Source organism: Aedes aegypti, chromosome 2 (assembly GCF_002204515.2).
Source record: "Aedes aegypti strain LVP_AGWG chromosome 2, AaegL5.0 Primary Assembly, whole genome shotgun sequence".
NCBI classification, from domain to species: Eukaryota; Metazoa; Arthropoda; class Insecta; order Diptera; family Culicidae; genus Aedes; species Aedes aegypti.
The window spans coordinates 434599892-434617070 of NC_035108.1; positions in this window are offsets into that span (position 1 = coordinate 434599892).

The window sequence follows — 17179 nt, forward strand, 5'->3', positions numbered from 1 at the left end:
TTCGATTTCAGCTGAGATTATTTATATTTGCAAAGCATTTCGACGCTCTCAGCCTTTTTTTTTCAGTGTTCGCTACAAAAAAAAATTTTAGTATTTTGATTCAAACATTTTGGCCCATTTCTAATGATAATCCAGATTGTTTTTGGAAAAACTAGGAATGCAAAGCGGCTTTTTTGTCAAGGTCTACACATCTAGAAAATTCCAGTGAAATCTGAGAGTGTGCTGCCAGCTCGGAATACGATTTGTCGCGAAATGCGTCTATAAAAGCAAGTATCGTTTCCTGTAATTCACAAACAATAGTAATACACGGTGCTCCCCAGCCCGTGCAGAAATTTTCCTTAAAATCTGAGCTCATTACTCCTTTTCTATGGCTAAATGGCATGTCGGGACAATATTTCAAAAATCGTAGGGCCTGTTATGAAATTACACATTTACGATGGTATCAGTCCACATATTCAAAGAAAATATGAGCGGGACTTCATTGACTGATTTTATCAGAAGAAGTATGCCATCAAAACTTGGTCACAGCTGTTGTTTTCAGTTATTTGTAACCTCTGGAAGGGATTATTTTTTAGAAGATCGTCGAAATTTTGAGTTGCGTCCTTTTTGATTTTGGTAAAATTCTCTCCACATTAGAAAACTTCACGAAATCCTTGTTTTTAATTATGAATCGTGGTTTACGGCCAACCAGCCGAGTGGAAGTTTAACAACTACCGAAAAGCTAAACATTACATATAATTTGCAATTGGATTAGATGGACAAATTGATGTGTTCATCAATTTGTCCATCTAATCCAATTGCAAATTATATGTAATGTTTAGCTTTTCGGTAGTTGTTTTCACGAAATCATTTTTTTAATATAATCTAAAAAAATTCATTTCAATTAAATTTAAATCTTTATAATTAATTTAAATTAATTTAAATCACAATTGTGATAAACATGTCTATGTTTTAAAAATTGCACCAAACATTTTGCGTAAATCACTCCTGGGAGTTACTAAGCTTACAGAATACTGGTAAGAATATCATCCTTGAATTCAATGAAATTATGTTTAACATAATAGCCTTTTGGAGATGGATTTGTTCATGAATTATTTATCTAATGGTGAAGAAAGTCTACCTAGTAATCACGAACACATTTTTAACTTTTCAGCTCAATAATAACCCTCATATATTAACACGGAGTGTGAATTGAAGTGCGATTTAGTTACTTTGAAATGGGAAAAAAAAATGTTGCTGCAATTCTTACAAGATTAATCGTATAATTTCAAATCGATCTTCAAGTCAGATTTATGTGTAGAACAGTTTAACTGGTTATTTAAATCTTGAATTGAATTAGCTTAAAATATAATAGTGAAACATCCAGAAATTTTGAAAAATGTAAATTTGGATTTGAACTACATGAATACAAAATTCCTTAATCTAATATTTAAGAAGATTCGGAAAAATAATTGAAAATTATAAATACAGAGCTAGAGTATAAACTCGAAAATTAATTGAATTAACTTCATATTGGTAGAACAGTCAATGGGCCAATTATGAGAAGAATCTTTGAACAATCCGCGGGCCGCATAAAATGAAGTCGCGTGCTGCATGTTGGGCAGCTCTGCTTTAACATCGATAACAAAGATCTTCTTATCACTAACGGCAAAAGTGAAACCCTCAAGCTTATTCGTTACCTCACCAGCTACAACTGCTAAAGAAGCCCACCAAAAGTTCACCGGCGTCTGGCAACGAATCTAAGTTAAACCAAATGAAGGTTCGCGGCAATATTGTTTTGCTACAGCTAAGCGGGGCTATCAGGCCTTGGGCCATGTCAAGCTGAATCAGTCATCGAGCTACTACAGACGGCTGGCTCCGACCGAAGCATTTTGCGGTTTCTGGGCTACTAAATGATGGGTGAATCCGAATCGCGTAATGGCTATTTTGATGACGATGCGATAACTTTTTAGCACATCCAATCATGCTCGGCTTCGAGACGGTTCTTACAATGTATGATGTAGGGTACATTTGTGCATGCAGTGAAGTAATTTTCAGTTTGAGTGATATTTTTGTACTGTTCTTCGTTGATGCCCGAGTGTTCATCGATCATAAGGTCTGATTAACACCTCCACTAACCGCAGCTCGATTTTAATTCCTGTGTTCAATGCTAGATACTGACTCAGCACTTTTTGCTCTAGTCCGTTACTGTTTAAAGGACATCCAACTCACTTTTTCTCTTCTCCGAACGCCATTTACCGATTCCAAAGGTCTTCTTCTTAATCGCCTTCAAATTAAATTACCGCTGTACTTCAACTTCATCTCGCTCGGCACTGTTCAGCGATGGGTGGCCGGCTTCGTGCAATTGTACCTTCAAACGAACCTCACAAATTTGAAACGTTCGATCGATTGTGTTTCTTTCAGGGTTGACCGTCATCCATCTGTGAGAGAGAGGAACAAAAAAACTCCACAGCCACCGGCTTTGACTGAGTGGCGCTCACAGAGACGCATGTGATCTTGAAAACATTACAATAGAAAGCGCAAGTGGCTAAGCGCAATTATTCATTATGGTTCGCACACTTCCACCATCCGCCATGCTCTCAGATGGGAACCGCGTGACGAAGAATTGGACAAGTGCCCGGCAGCTCAACCGGCAGTCAGTCGGCCACTCTTCTACGCTTGGTTCTTTGCGTTCAATGTCTGCAAATAAAGTTTGCTGGCTCTTGGTGACGGCGTTTCGAACTTTGCTTTGAGCTATGAGGGAGAATTTTACTTCGTTCATCATTTGTGACGTGCCCGGATCCTTGCGCTGCTTTAGAGCGTATATTGTAGGACTGGTAGCGACTGATTGGTTCAGATACCTTCCCAGGACATAGTGTATCTTCGTACATTGAAAACAGTTGAATTGCTCTGAGGAACACTACGCTGAGAAGTATGCTCTGTCCCAGTTTAAACAGAGTTCTCAGAAACATCCTCAGAGAATATAATTAGACATTTCTCTAAGGATATTACTGAGATTTCTTTAGAATTCCTAATGATACCGTGGTGAATCAAAATTCGGACGGTACCAATATCCGGACACTCTGATGATAATAATTAATTAAATGCAAAATTAAATACTAATATTTTAATTTCGACTCACAATTTGTACTATGAACATACCTGATCTTTTTACATAATAGAAATATTAGTAGTAGAACGCTAGTAGCGCTGCTGTCACCAAACTGATTTTAATTATTATTACCTTAGATTATGGTTTCTCATTGTTTGTTCAATACCATGTCGTTTTTTTGGTTTTTATAATTAATTTGACACTTTGATGCCCGGTACTCACGCTGTCAGTTCGTGGCAAACTAGATGTTGGTAACACGAACACCAGCGACATTAGCATTCTTAGGTTAATGCTTCTACTTTTTACATTGATTTATAATCTAGTTATCATTGCCAATCAGTTGAAAATAACCAAAACTAAAAAGTTGCCTCGGTTGAACGTCATTTCTTCGTGAGGCAAGTGATTATGTTTAGTTGAAGAGAACATATGAAAATTATGCATTCATGTAGTGGTTTACACTGAACAACTCATCAAAGGATGGCTTAAGTGTACAGTTCTACCACATTGCAGACATATGAAGTAAATCAACGTTTAAAATAGTTAAAATATCAAGGAGAAGAGGTTGTCCGGGAATGCAGCCAAGTGTTTTTAAATCAGGACATTGCAATTAAATTGTTCATTTATAAAGCATGAGAACACTGACAGAAAACTTGTAAAGTTACTACCCAGTGAACCACGTATCGTATAAGAATGTGCATCCAAAATCACATATTCATACGTCCAAAATCAGAATTGCACAAGATGCCATATTAAGCGTTATCAATGTCAATACAAGTTGTATATAAATCCCCAATACGATTCATAAACAACAATCTGTGTTGACAACAAAACATGTCGTAAATAGTGCAACATAGAATCACGTTATGTTATATAATTTGACAGATCATATATCAATCCAGTAAGCATCGTATGAAATCGCAATAACTTAGCAAAAATTGCCACCCAAACTTTGTCTATCTGCTGACGATGGGCCTCAAAGAACAACAAAGTATGTGTTGCTGTACATGAAACATGTATTAAGATTGGCAAATATTCGCTTTTCTGACAAGTAACCCTTGGTGGTACAATGGTAAGGTGCACGATTCCGGATCCAGAGGTCCCGTGTTCGAGACTCGCTGGAATCTTTTTTTTTATTTTCTTCCAAATTTTGTGGCATCGTATATCTGATCGCAGAAAGTCCGAAAAAGTCGTGCCAAGTACGCATATAGCCTCCACTTTGGTAGGTATATAGCCTTTTCGTGCATTCTATACGATTGAATTGATTCGTATAGAATGATGTACAGCAAAAGTTATACCAACCAAAATGTTCACTGGGTAATGAACGTGGAAAGAGTAATAAAAAATGCTATGCGTTATTTTATGCAGGAAAATTGAACTAGTAAGTGATTTTTTTTTTTTTTTTTTAATTTCTTTATTAGTATCATTCCAAACATTACATTCATTTCTTATATCTAGGTGTTCTGTGTTATTAGACAACACTATCATCCTAATTTGGTAAAACAAATTTAAGATTTTATTAACATTTTGTTAACAACATATAACATTTCATTTGCCGTAGCAGTTCAGATTTTTTACAGGTGAGTTGATTTCACCTGCTTATAAGAGAAAAAGAAAACGCTTTAAATATACTTAACCTAACTTAACCTAAACATATAATGCATTAATCGTGGCAATAGAAGATTGTAACGATTTTTGCCTGAAATTATTGATAATTTTATTTGACATTTGTTCCAATGTTTCAACATTGGATATTCTATGTAACTCATTGGTACTAGTAAGTGATTGTTGCAGCTCAAACCACAGTCATCTCAGTTCAGGTAACCGTAAACTACCAATTTTACATATATTTAAATGTGTTATTCATCACAGAACATGAACATGTTCCTAAGAGCGTGAAAAATTGAGTTGATTTGAAAATGTTGCAGTTTTTCTGTGAATAATTGCATGTTTTGTAAGATGTCCGGATTTTGATTCGTTAGTGTCCGGATTTATAGACATGATTCAATGCAGGTGTACGGATTTAAGAACAAGACAAGTTTCATCGTTTAGATTATTTTTAGCTTAGCTTAGCTTAGCTTAGACTGACTACACATATCAATGGTTGCTATTCCGTGATTGACCGAAGTCAGTGAAAATGCACAAAGAATCAACTAGAAGTTCAGCTGGGATTGGCCATAATCTTCTTCAGTGTGCATAATTCAGTGCCTCTATTTATACAAGGTCAATAACGGCGCCGGCCACGTCCTTGCAGTCAGGTGGGATTGAGGGAAGGAATGTTAGTGTGTAACCTTTGCTATTTGGAGACCGTGTTTGCCTCTGCATCTCCACAAAGGTTACTGGGAGGGATGTTTGTTAATGGGGAGGATCGTTGGGTCAAAGGATTCACTTTGATAAGCGATTAGACCATGATAAACAATGATTTGTGAGATATATACATGCTTATACGTAAATATAATTGTTCATATAATTTCTGTGTAGAGGAAAATTATGCCGACATTTGAGGTGACGAACCATTCAAAGTTTGTTGAACAAATACTCAAATGTAACATTCCTACAGCTGTCAGTACGAAAGCATGTGTTATTATATTTTACTCATTTGAAAAGAAACAAAAGACTCAATTGGTTGGGACATCATAGAACACTCTTATTCTTATGCCGACACTTACAGTGGCGAACCATCCAAAGTTTGTTGAATAAAGTGAACCTTTCGCAAGTCTTCACTTGTAGTGTCGAACCATTCAAAGTTTTTTTAATTACAAAAATAAAGGTATATAAGGGGTGTTCTGAAAAAAAAATGTAACATTCCTACAGCTGTCAGTACGAAAGCATGTGTTATTATATTTTACTCATTTGAAAAGAAACAAAAGACTCAATTGGTTGGGACATCATAGAACACTCTTATTCTTATGCCGACACTTACAGTGGCGAACCATCCAAAGTTTGTTGAATAAAGTGAACCTTTCGCAAGTCTTCACTTGTAGTGTCGAACCATTCAAAGTTTTTTTAATTACAAAAATAAAGGTATATAAGGGGTGTTCTGAAAAAAAAATGTTAAACATAAATAAATCATGAATCAGAGACACTCACAGTGACGAACCATCCATAGTTTGTTGAAACATCATATTTACATCCCACCATTGTAACGATTAAATGTGCAGTCATACATATTTTATAGATTAGAAATAGTAGCATGAAACGAGCTCACCAATTGATCCGTTATCCTTGACTGAGCAGCCACAATCCACTTTCAGCTTCACTCGTTTGCTCGGCTAGCACTCAGAAAAAAAAAATAAAAAAAATAGGCGCGCGACCCGAAAAAAAAAAAACACGGACGACAGCTCGGGCTTTCTTGACGCACTGCCCAGGAGCAAGCGTCAAGGTCGTCGAAAGATCAAACAGAACTAACCGATCGCGGCACTTTTTCACTTACTCCAACCGAACTCCCCGATCACGCCACTTTTTCACTTACTAGACCGACGCGCGACATATTTGATCCTGCCCTCGTCGCTCGCTCCGGCAAAAGCAAGCGTCAAGGTCGAAAGATCAAACAGAACTCGTTTCATCGTTTAGATTATTTTTATGGTAAAAACTTCAATTTTAACGGAAAACTCATCATTTTTACTAAATTTAAACATAAAAGTGTCCGTTACATAAAAAGAGTTTCATTAATTTTGAATGAAACCTGTTCAAAACGTATTTCAAACATTTGTGTCGACTTAAGTGTCCGGGTATTGATGCGGCACGGTATAAGTTGACTGATGATTTATTTAATACACACATTAAGATATACCGTGGTGAATCAAAATCCGGACGGTACCAATAGCCGGACACTCCAATAATATTAGCTAATTTAGGTATGAATTTGAATAATAATGTGTTTTTAACTATTTACATCTGAGTCTTGTAACATCAGTTATTACTTTAGTAAGATTCATCATCTAGTAATCATTGGCAGAAAATTAATAAAAACAAAAACATAATTGTAACCCCGGTCTGACAGTGTTTTTCCATAGTGCAGTTTTTGTTGTTCAAGCTTGCCTGCAAACAAAGTGCAAGTTGAGTGAACGATAATTCGTTGAAAATACATTGTTTGTGAATTTTTGAGAACATTAGTGTGTAAAAACTTAGTAATAAACAATTTAAACATATCTAAGTGGCGAAAATAGTACAAAAGAATAGTTTTTCGAGCGATTAGTGAGTGTCCGGTTATGTGAACCATGGTTTTCAAATCCGGACGCCCCGCGTTCAAGTTATATATTGCTGGATAAGATATCTATTCGCGGTAAAAACTTAAAGGATAGTGAGAAAAAGTGTATGAACGGTTCAAAAATGAGATAATTTCTGAAAATTGTTCCAACAATCTTGGTAATTACAGGTAATCCTGAGTCCAACTACATCCACAGAAAGTAAGTAAACGAAACATGAATATTGTTACCAGGTCATGTTTGAAGGCATTATTTTGTATTTTCATGTAATGAACTTCAAAAATTGTAGTTAAATAGCCGCATTTAAATGCGTTTTTTTTAACTCTAAATAAATTTAGCGAGCTTAAGTACCGTGATGCATCAATACCCGGACACTTAAGTAGATACAAGTATTTAAACTCAGTTTTAGACAAGTATTTTTCGATTTAAATTGAAATGTAATATTGACACATATAGATATATACCAGATCTTAGTATAAACGATGGTTTTCATGTCAAGAGTGTTGAAAATATAATGAAAAACATGAAAATAATCAACCATGTTCTGTCCCTAAATCCGGACATCTGACTCATACCTTGGTTTTAAATCCGGACACTTGTGAATCAAAATCCGGACACCTGTATCGCAACATGAATTATTAGAATAAAATCGATAAAATTGCATTTTAATTAACTTACAGGATCATTTGATAGAAAATTTGATGCAAGCGTTTTATCTGTGGGGCACATAAAGAAATAAATTTCAGTGAGTTTGTGGTTAATTTACCTCTATTTGTCCAGGAGTCTTGCGAACACATGCGATTGGGTACTTTGTGTTTAATAAGCATCAAATAACACATCGCACTGATTTTCTTAGCACTTATAATCACTCGTAACACCTTAATTTTAATATTTTTTGCCTTTCTAGTATATCAACTTTAAAAATATTGGCTTACGAAAGTAAAATACAGTGCTCTCCAATGATGTTCGTTAGTATACGTTACGTTCACTTATTATTCAGAACACTTCGAGAATTAGGTTGATTAAACATGTTATTGTCAACTGAACATTGCAACGCGTAGTTGTGCGTTCGTCAAGGCTTTCTTTTAAATATGACCAACACTGCAGAGAAATCACGTCAAACTGAAGCTACATTTTTGTTTTTATTTTTATTAATTATCAGGCAAAGGTAACTAGATCATGAACGTAACTAAAATGCTTAATAGCCTTGAAAGAAGAAGTTAAGGATAAAATTATCCAAAATATTGTTCGTTTCTACAGTTAATTAATGATACTTATCAGAGTGTCCGGATATTGGTACCGTCCGGATTTTGATTCACCACGGTACGGGTGTCCGAAATTTGATCCAAAAGAGTCCGGCTTTTTGATTCATGTGTTCGGATTTAAAAACAAGACTAGTGCAACTGGTTTCGTTATATTTGCATTAAATTCTTTATTTTAACATGAATACTTGTTATTTTCATAAAAATTAATGTCGAAATGATTTGTGAATTGGCGGTTCATTCAAAAATTTAAAGAATATTATTTAAAATTAGTATCAGAACATTTGGCACTGCTAAAGCGTCCGGGTATTGATGCATCACGGTACTTGTTCTCTAGGAAAGCCTCTCTAAAAAGCAACAAGTATTGAAGTATATGTACAGATACGCCAAGAACTTTTAAATTTTTATTGATAATCCAAGGTAAAGCTGACATGTTCATCGATTTTAGAGCGGCTTCGACCGCGAAGAGCTATGGAAAATCATGGACGACAAAAGTCGGCTTGATGTTGAATGCGTCAAAAACAACGTTGGGGAACATGGTCCAAGACGCACTGATGCGGTAAAATAGCTCACCTCATTAAATCGTTCCTACAGCGTTTCCATTTGTATTCTTTGCCAAACGATGTTAAAATATGTTTACCCAAGAGTTGCCGCTACAACCCTTGAACATAAACTCATTGATTTCTCCTTAAATTCCCGGTGAAATTCAACATTTTTCACTTTTTGCTTAAATATTAAGGTTTTTTGAGGACTTTTTTAACGAATAAGCGTTTCCAAACCACAGAGCAAACTCATAGAGTAACATGGTTGCTTACTCCTAGTTCTCCATACTAAATGGCATTCTACCCCACCAATTCGGTCGTTTTGAACCAGGGGATTTTTTTTTATTACCGTACGGGTTTGGGCCGAAGGGTCTCAGATTTTCATGAAACTTTTTCCACAGGCAGGGCTTATGGATATATGAATAAAAAAAAATTGAGAAAAATTCAGGGTCGCCTTTTTTCCGGAATACTCAGGTGGAATTTTTTTGTTTTCCCTTGACACTACTTACTTTGAAAAATCATAACTCACGAACGAAGCATCGTAGAAACAAAGTTTTTATATGAAAATTTAAGCAAATTGTCTCAAAAATTAAAAAAAAAGGAACTGGAAAAAGTTTTCCAAAAAATTTTCCACCGTTGGGTAAAGAAAAGCTGGAAAATCTATGCCCAAACTCGCGGAAATTTTTTAATAAAATATTTTTAAGATAAAAACTTTATAAACTTCAATTCTGGTAACTTTTAGGATGTACTTTTCTTTAGTTCCTGATCTATGGTCAATTTTGTAAAAAATGCAAAGATTTGCCATACATGCCTTTTCGTTTAAAAATCATGACTCAAGACCAAGCTTTCAAATTCTCACTCACTCTCACGATAATGGATTTCTCCATCACCACAATTTTCAGCGAAAAGCTGCCTTGCGAAATTATCCGTCTACAAAACAAAGCGAAAATAGATAATGGCACAACTCCACAGCTGTGGGAATTTTATTTTATCATTCTCCTCTCCATGGAGAACTTTTCATGTGTCCATCGCCACAAGCAGCAGTTGCTTCTATGCATCAAATTAACTACTACTTTCGTCAAGTTGATGTGGTTGCAAGGATAGCGTGCATGCATCGCGGCTGATTTTAGCAATGTTGTAGGTTCGAATCCCGTCGGCGGCACCGGTTGTTGTTTATCCACATAGTGATAATTCTCGGGAGAAGTTGGTGAGCGAAAATATGATGGGGTGAAAAAGAAATTATCCCCGGAGTGGAATGATTTTCGGTTATCCTCCATCGTAACTCTAGGGAAAATAAGTGTGTGCGAAAAAAGATATTCACGTGAGGCGAAAAAGCATTCTCCTTACGTGCGAAAAATCGTAGATTTCGCATCATTGATACGATAATTCAAAACCCTGCTTTTAAGACTCATGATGAGTCATGATGACTTGTCGAACCGGATTCAAATTATCTAAAAAATATGAAATTTTTGAAATGGAATCAGTTTCCCAGGACATTTTTCACTGTTTATGAAAACAAATAATGAAACCCCGATTAGCTATTCCAGCTTTCAAACAAAGTATATTTGAAAAGAGCGATCAATAAGATCCAATCCTACAATATTTTTCAATACGCTCATTTTTCGTTCCTAAAACATGATCAAATATTGCTAGGATGAGATGTTTGAACCATATATTTACAAATTTATAAGTTCATAAACAAAATTTCTTAAGAACGAAACTACATAGAAACAAAGTTTTCTTCAATCAGAATGTAGGTATTTTTTTCCTGTTAGGTAACTACAAAATTGACAGTTAAATAAATGGGTAGACAATATGACAAATAGGTATTTACAAATTCAAGTTGAAAGCGCTGAAATGGCTTGAGAATCATAAGTTTACCAAAAACTAACAAAGAGCAGTGAGAAAGTGCAAGTGTCGTCTATCAGCTGTATATTCCTCGTTATTAATTTTTGGAAAGTGAAAAAAGTTTTCCCGAAGCTGTTGAAATGGGCAAAGTTTAATATTACGAATACAATTCTTTATGCTGTAACCCCTTCGGACTGGACGGCCACAAATCAGTAAGGACAAATCTACGATCGATCAGCCAAGGCCTCATCAGTAAGCTTCATTCGAATGGAGTTCGGTGGATTACGGAGAAGATGAAAATTTGCGTGAAGTGCTCCATTACCGGTGACCAGAAGGCTCTCGTAACGGATCTTCCAGAAGCAATGGCGTTTGAGGAACAAGTTTCACCACTATCTTCGTTGGCGTCGCCAAAGGAAACTCCTTCCTCGGGTGAGTCAGTTGGTTCTATAAATAATGTACAAAAAATACAAGAGCTTGCTAAATTCTTGGAAATTTCTTTTCAAGTAAAATCTTCACGTTTGGATGCTTCTAATAGTAACTATCGCAATGCTTCTATTGACGAAATGTTCAATCAAATTTTGGGTAAAATAAAGACTTGGTTTCCGTCTAATATTGTCGATGTTACAGAAGATTTTAATTACGTTTTATTAAATTTGAACTCAGTTGTTACAAAAGCCGAACCTGACAAGCAAATTGAACTTCTAAAACTACTTCCTAGGAATTGGTCATATGCCAAAGTTAAAGCTCATTTTGACGTGTCTCAACACGTTATAACTGAATCAAAAAAATACAATTTAGGGATTCAACCACTTTCAAAAGTAGGACGACCCTCGCCTGGATCAGATGTCCAAGACATAGTTTCAAATTTTTACCTAAGGGATGATATCAGTCGGCCATTTCCTGGCTTGAAAGATACCATATCTATTAAGTTACCCAATGGAGTGCGCCAAAACGTTCAAAAACGCCTTTTGCTTGACCCTTTGGATACTTTATATAAACAATATTTGGAAACCTGTAAGAGTGAACAGGAATCTGTCTCATTCACATCGTTCTGGAAACTTAAACCAAAACAATGTGTTTATACAAAGGATTCATCGGCCATGAATGTTTGTGTTTGCATGATACATGAGAATATGCAATTCATGGTTGATGCATTGAAAAAAACTAATTGCCTTGAAGTTCATAACACAGAAAAAAACTTAACACCTTTTTGACTAGTCAAATGATATGTACATCTGTACTATGATGATTGTTACTTGAGGTCCTGTGAGGATTGTAAATTAAAGAAATTAGATTTTGTTGCCAATCGCTTAGATGAAAACAACGTTGAAGAAGTTAAGTATTGTTTTTGGATTATTTCTCCTCGTTGTGAAAAAATCAACAAAGAGGAAAATGTAAATGATTTTATAGAAAACTTGAAAAATCTCACAGAGAAGTTTCTTGTGCATCAATTCAAAGTAGATAAACAAAATAAATTTATAAGAGCTAAAAAGGGATCACTAGTTGAAAACAAAGAAATAATGTGCCAGATGGATTTCGCGGAAAATAATTCGTGCGTGATACAAGATTCCACTCAGAGCCATTACTTTGTACGACCTCAAGTAACAATACATCCATTTGTAATTTATTACAAAGACAAATCTTCGATCAAAGTCTTAAATTTTGTTGTAATTGCTGACATGACATCAGTTTATGCTTTTCAAACAAAACTAATTTCAAGATTGAAAAATAAATTTCCTGAGCTTGAAAAAATCATTTATCTTTCTGATGGTTGCGGAGAGCAGTACAAAAATAAATCAAATTTCAAAAATGTATGCAACCATGAAAATGATTTTAAAATTAGAGCAGAATGGCACTTTTTCCCAACCTCACATGGAAAATGTCCATGTGATGGTATCGGTGGCAATATTAAGCGAATGGCTAGAGATGCTAGTATTAGAGAGTCAGCGGAAATTAATAAAGCCAAACAACTTTTTGACTGGGCTGTGTCGCAAAAGGTGAAAGACCAATTTAAAAAAAGATTGGGAATTCATCTATGCAACTGAAAATTACTATTCAGAGGCTGAAAAATTACTTCAGCAGAGATTTTCTAACCTTGTTCCAATTCCTGGAACAAAAAAATATCATTCATTTATTCCAAAAGACGAACGAAGCATTTTTGCGAGTGAATTCTCAGATGCACATGAAAACCAAGAAAATACAGCATGCTTTGTTCTTAATACTACAAAGAAACGAAAATCTTCTGGTGGTAGCAACCAAAGGCAATCTTCCCGGTTGAAAAAATAGATAGTTTTAAGATAAAATGTAAGTTATGTACTGAATAATTGAATAAATAAAATTAAAGAAAAATATAAAAAGAATCTTATTTGTTCCATAGAAAAGAAAGAATCCCTTGGAATGGAAAAGAAACAGTTTTTTCAGCTTTGCTTAACGGTGTAATGTTTCATGAAAAATATCATCCAATCCGACTTATACTTCATTAAAACCAATATGGGATTCTTTCAGATCTTTTAGAAAATTTGCAATTGCTTTGATAAAAAAAACTTGTTTTTCTGATGCTTCAATTGAAATATGGGGTTTCAAAGAAAAGGCTAATATGGTCATTTTTCACAAAATTGACCATAACTCAGGAACAAAAAAAAAAAGTACATCCTTAAAATAACTAGAATTGAAGTTTATAAAGTTTCCTTCTCAAAAATATTTTAATAAAAATTTTCCGCGAGTTCGGGCATAGATTTTCCAGCTTTTCTTTATAAATTTCCCGAACGGTGAAAAGTTTTGTGGAAAAGTTTTTCCAGTTCATTTTTTTTTTGATTTCTGAGAAAATTTGCTTAAATTTTCATATAAAAACTTTGTTTCTACGATGCTTCGTTCTTGAGTTATGATTTTTCAAAGTAAGTAGTGTCAAGGAAAAACAAAAAATTTCCACCTGAGTTTTCCGGAAAAATAGGCGACTCTGAATTTTTCTCAATTTTTTTTTATTCATATATCCATGAGCCCTGCCTGTGGAAAAAGTTTCATGAAAATCTGAGACCCTTCGGCCCAATTTGTACGATAATAAAAAAAAAAACCCAGAGGTCCTTTCAAACTAAATCGGGTTTCATCAGATGTTACTTTGCCATGTTCTTCTGAAATATTTCTCGGATTTTTGAAAAAAATCACCAATAATTTCTAAAAAAAAAAATCTTGATCTCTTCCTAGAGATACTTCTGGGAAATAACTGGAGAACTTCTTTTCTATAATTTTTAGAATAATTCCTGAAGGAATCTTAGCAACAATCACTGGAGAAATTTCTTAAGGAATTTATTGGTTAAAATATAGACGATATGTTTTTAAAGAAATGCTAGAGATACCCTGGAGAATGTAAACGAGAATCTTGATGGAAGTTTTGAGAAAATGATGATAACATCATTGGTTACATTCATTGAGCACCTATGATTTCTTGAACAATGTCTGAAAGAATCTTTGAAGGAATTAATGATGGAATCTCTGAGGTTTCGTCTATGAATACCCCTAGAAAAATTCTACATTGAATTGTTAAAGGTCTTAAACGAAATCTTTAGGAAGTCCATGAAAAAAAACAAAAAATGAAAAAAAAATAACAAAATGAGCTACTGAAGAAATCATTACAGTTCGTTTGGTAATTTATTTAAATTAAACCTTAGGCAAACTTATCGATCTGACAAGCATTTATTTCATCACGAATTGGAAAATCAATCCCAATGCAAAAACTCAAAATTGAGGAAATGTCCAAACTTTCTTAGAATACCTAATTAAAGGTGTAATGAATCAAAGCTTTCCAGTGCTACTTCACCAGCAAATATTTCCACTTACATGTCACTGTACTAGAAGTCCTCTCGATAATTTTCAGTGAACTAATGTGTTTCTAAACAAGAATTAAGAAAAGTAAAACTGCGGGCTCATTAATTGACATTTTTGTCATTGAACTACAATAACATATCAACATATCAAAATACGTTCTATCACCTTAGTCATAATTCTACAAAAGCTATTTGTTCAATGTTCGTTTCAACAGTCGGTTTCACATTAGCGTCTTATATTGAGACGGCGTTCACCTTCATTCTGAGGGCTCCTAAATCGAACTCCGCACTAGGCCCCAAAACTCTAGCTACGCCTAAGGCCTCCACAAAAAGTTGCGGTCAAAAAAGTTTCACAGCCGCATCAAATATGCCATGTACTAAACGCTCATTAGACCGGTAGTCCACTACGGGCTTGAAACGTGGACAATGTTCGAGGAGGACTTGTAAGCACTTGGAGTCATCGAACGCCTGGTGTTCAGGACGATATTTGGCGGTGTAGCATATATTTGGCAGGAAAACGGTATGTAGCGGCAAAGGATGAACCACGAGCTCGCCCAACTCTAGAAGGTGGCTAAAGCTGCAAATATGGTGATCGTTTCGAATCCGGTTGGCACAAGAAGGCGAGGAGGGCAGCGAGCTGGTGGTTTGAAGTGTACCAGGACCTCGAGAGCGTGGGTCGCTGTCGAGGATGGGTATGAAGTTAAAACAATCCTGGCACAATTAAAAGAAATGGAGAGATTTCTTATAAAATCTCTGAGAGGTTTTCGGTATTTCCACAGTTAACATGCTGGGTTATCGCCTCAATTACATTATTATTCCGTCCAAACCTGGCTTGTTTCACCATTCGGAACATAACTCTTTTAAAATTAAGGGACAAAATCTAATACTCACATAGACTGGAGTTCTGTAAAAAACACAATTGAATTAAGATACCATATTGGATTTTCTTGGAAGAACCATTGCATGAATTTTTGAACAATCTATCAGGAGTATCAACTGGAGAAATCAGTGAAAAAATAACTGTTAAATGTCTGGAGGAAATCTCGGGATAGTCCCTGGAAATGTTTTTTTGAGTAATTCCTGCGTAAATTGCTTGGTCCATTTACAAATTTCATCATGCTCGATAGGGTGGACGAGGTTTCCTAATAATGTTACGGTTAATACAAAAACTGAAAAAAGATCATTCAAAAAGCGTTGCGTAGGGGGTGGGTGGGTATGTAAAATGTTCAATTTGAGCATTATGAAATATGTGAATGAGCGTTGATTGGGTTGGAATGCTGGAGAACATGTTGAGATAAATTCTGGATTAATTTCTCAAAGCATCTTTTGAGAAATCCTAGAAAAATTTATGGATAAATTCTCTGAAGAATTGAAGGAGGAGGTATTTCTGGAAATATCAATGCAAGAGTTACTAAAAGTATTGCAGAAGAAACCTAAGGAGAAACCACTATGAGAATTCTTGGAGCTTTTACTGAAAATAATTTCCTAAAGAACCTTCAAATTTCATATAATTTACTTTTAACTTGCACAAAAGTCGCGTTATAATCTCTGAAGACACCTTTGAAGCTTCTAGATTTGGCACCAAAATTAATAAACAATATGAATAAGGAGAAAAATGACTTTGGAGACTATTTTGGTAAAAATAAGACTTCAAAGCCCTTCAATTAAATAGAGATTTTCAAGAAAATTCGTTCAAAAAAGTGACCAAGTCTCTAAAAAGAGACTAACTACCAGTCCTGCGATTGCATTCACATTTAATGTGCATGGGCGTAAATAGCCGTCAGACTTGAGGGGGGCCACGGCCCCTTCTCATGAGAGATAAAATTCGTAAAGGAGTTAGATAAGTTTACAGTGTTTGTTTCGATAATATTAGTGAACTGATTAAAGTGGCGCACTTTCATACAGATCTATCTCTACCAAAACCTAAAAATCGTCTAAAATTGATTGATCAACTTTCCATGCTATCAAATGTCACTTTTATGGAAAAATAGTAAACGTATTCAAAAATCTATTTTTTCCTTTATATTTCCTAGATGACGTATTCAACCCAATCTCAATCAAGGTTCAAGATCAATGTGAAATTCTACCCTTTTGAGCCAAAAAAAACCTAGCCTTTAAAGAAAAAAAAACCGCTTGTTCGTTAGAAAATATGAATTATTGTTGCTCGACATTTCATTTCTCTAAACCTCTCGAAACCAAAATTTTAACCTAGAATTGAATACAGTCGAAGCTTGTTATAACGACATCGCAAGGGACCGTCGTAATAAGGAATTGTCACTACAGGGTGTCCGCAAATTATCCGTACAAACTTTGAAGACCTGGCTCTATACAATCAAGCATAATATATTCAATATTCTTGCATGGTTTTGAACATTGGCTTATTATATTCTTAAGAAATAAGTTTGACACA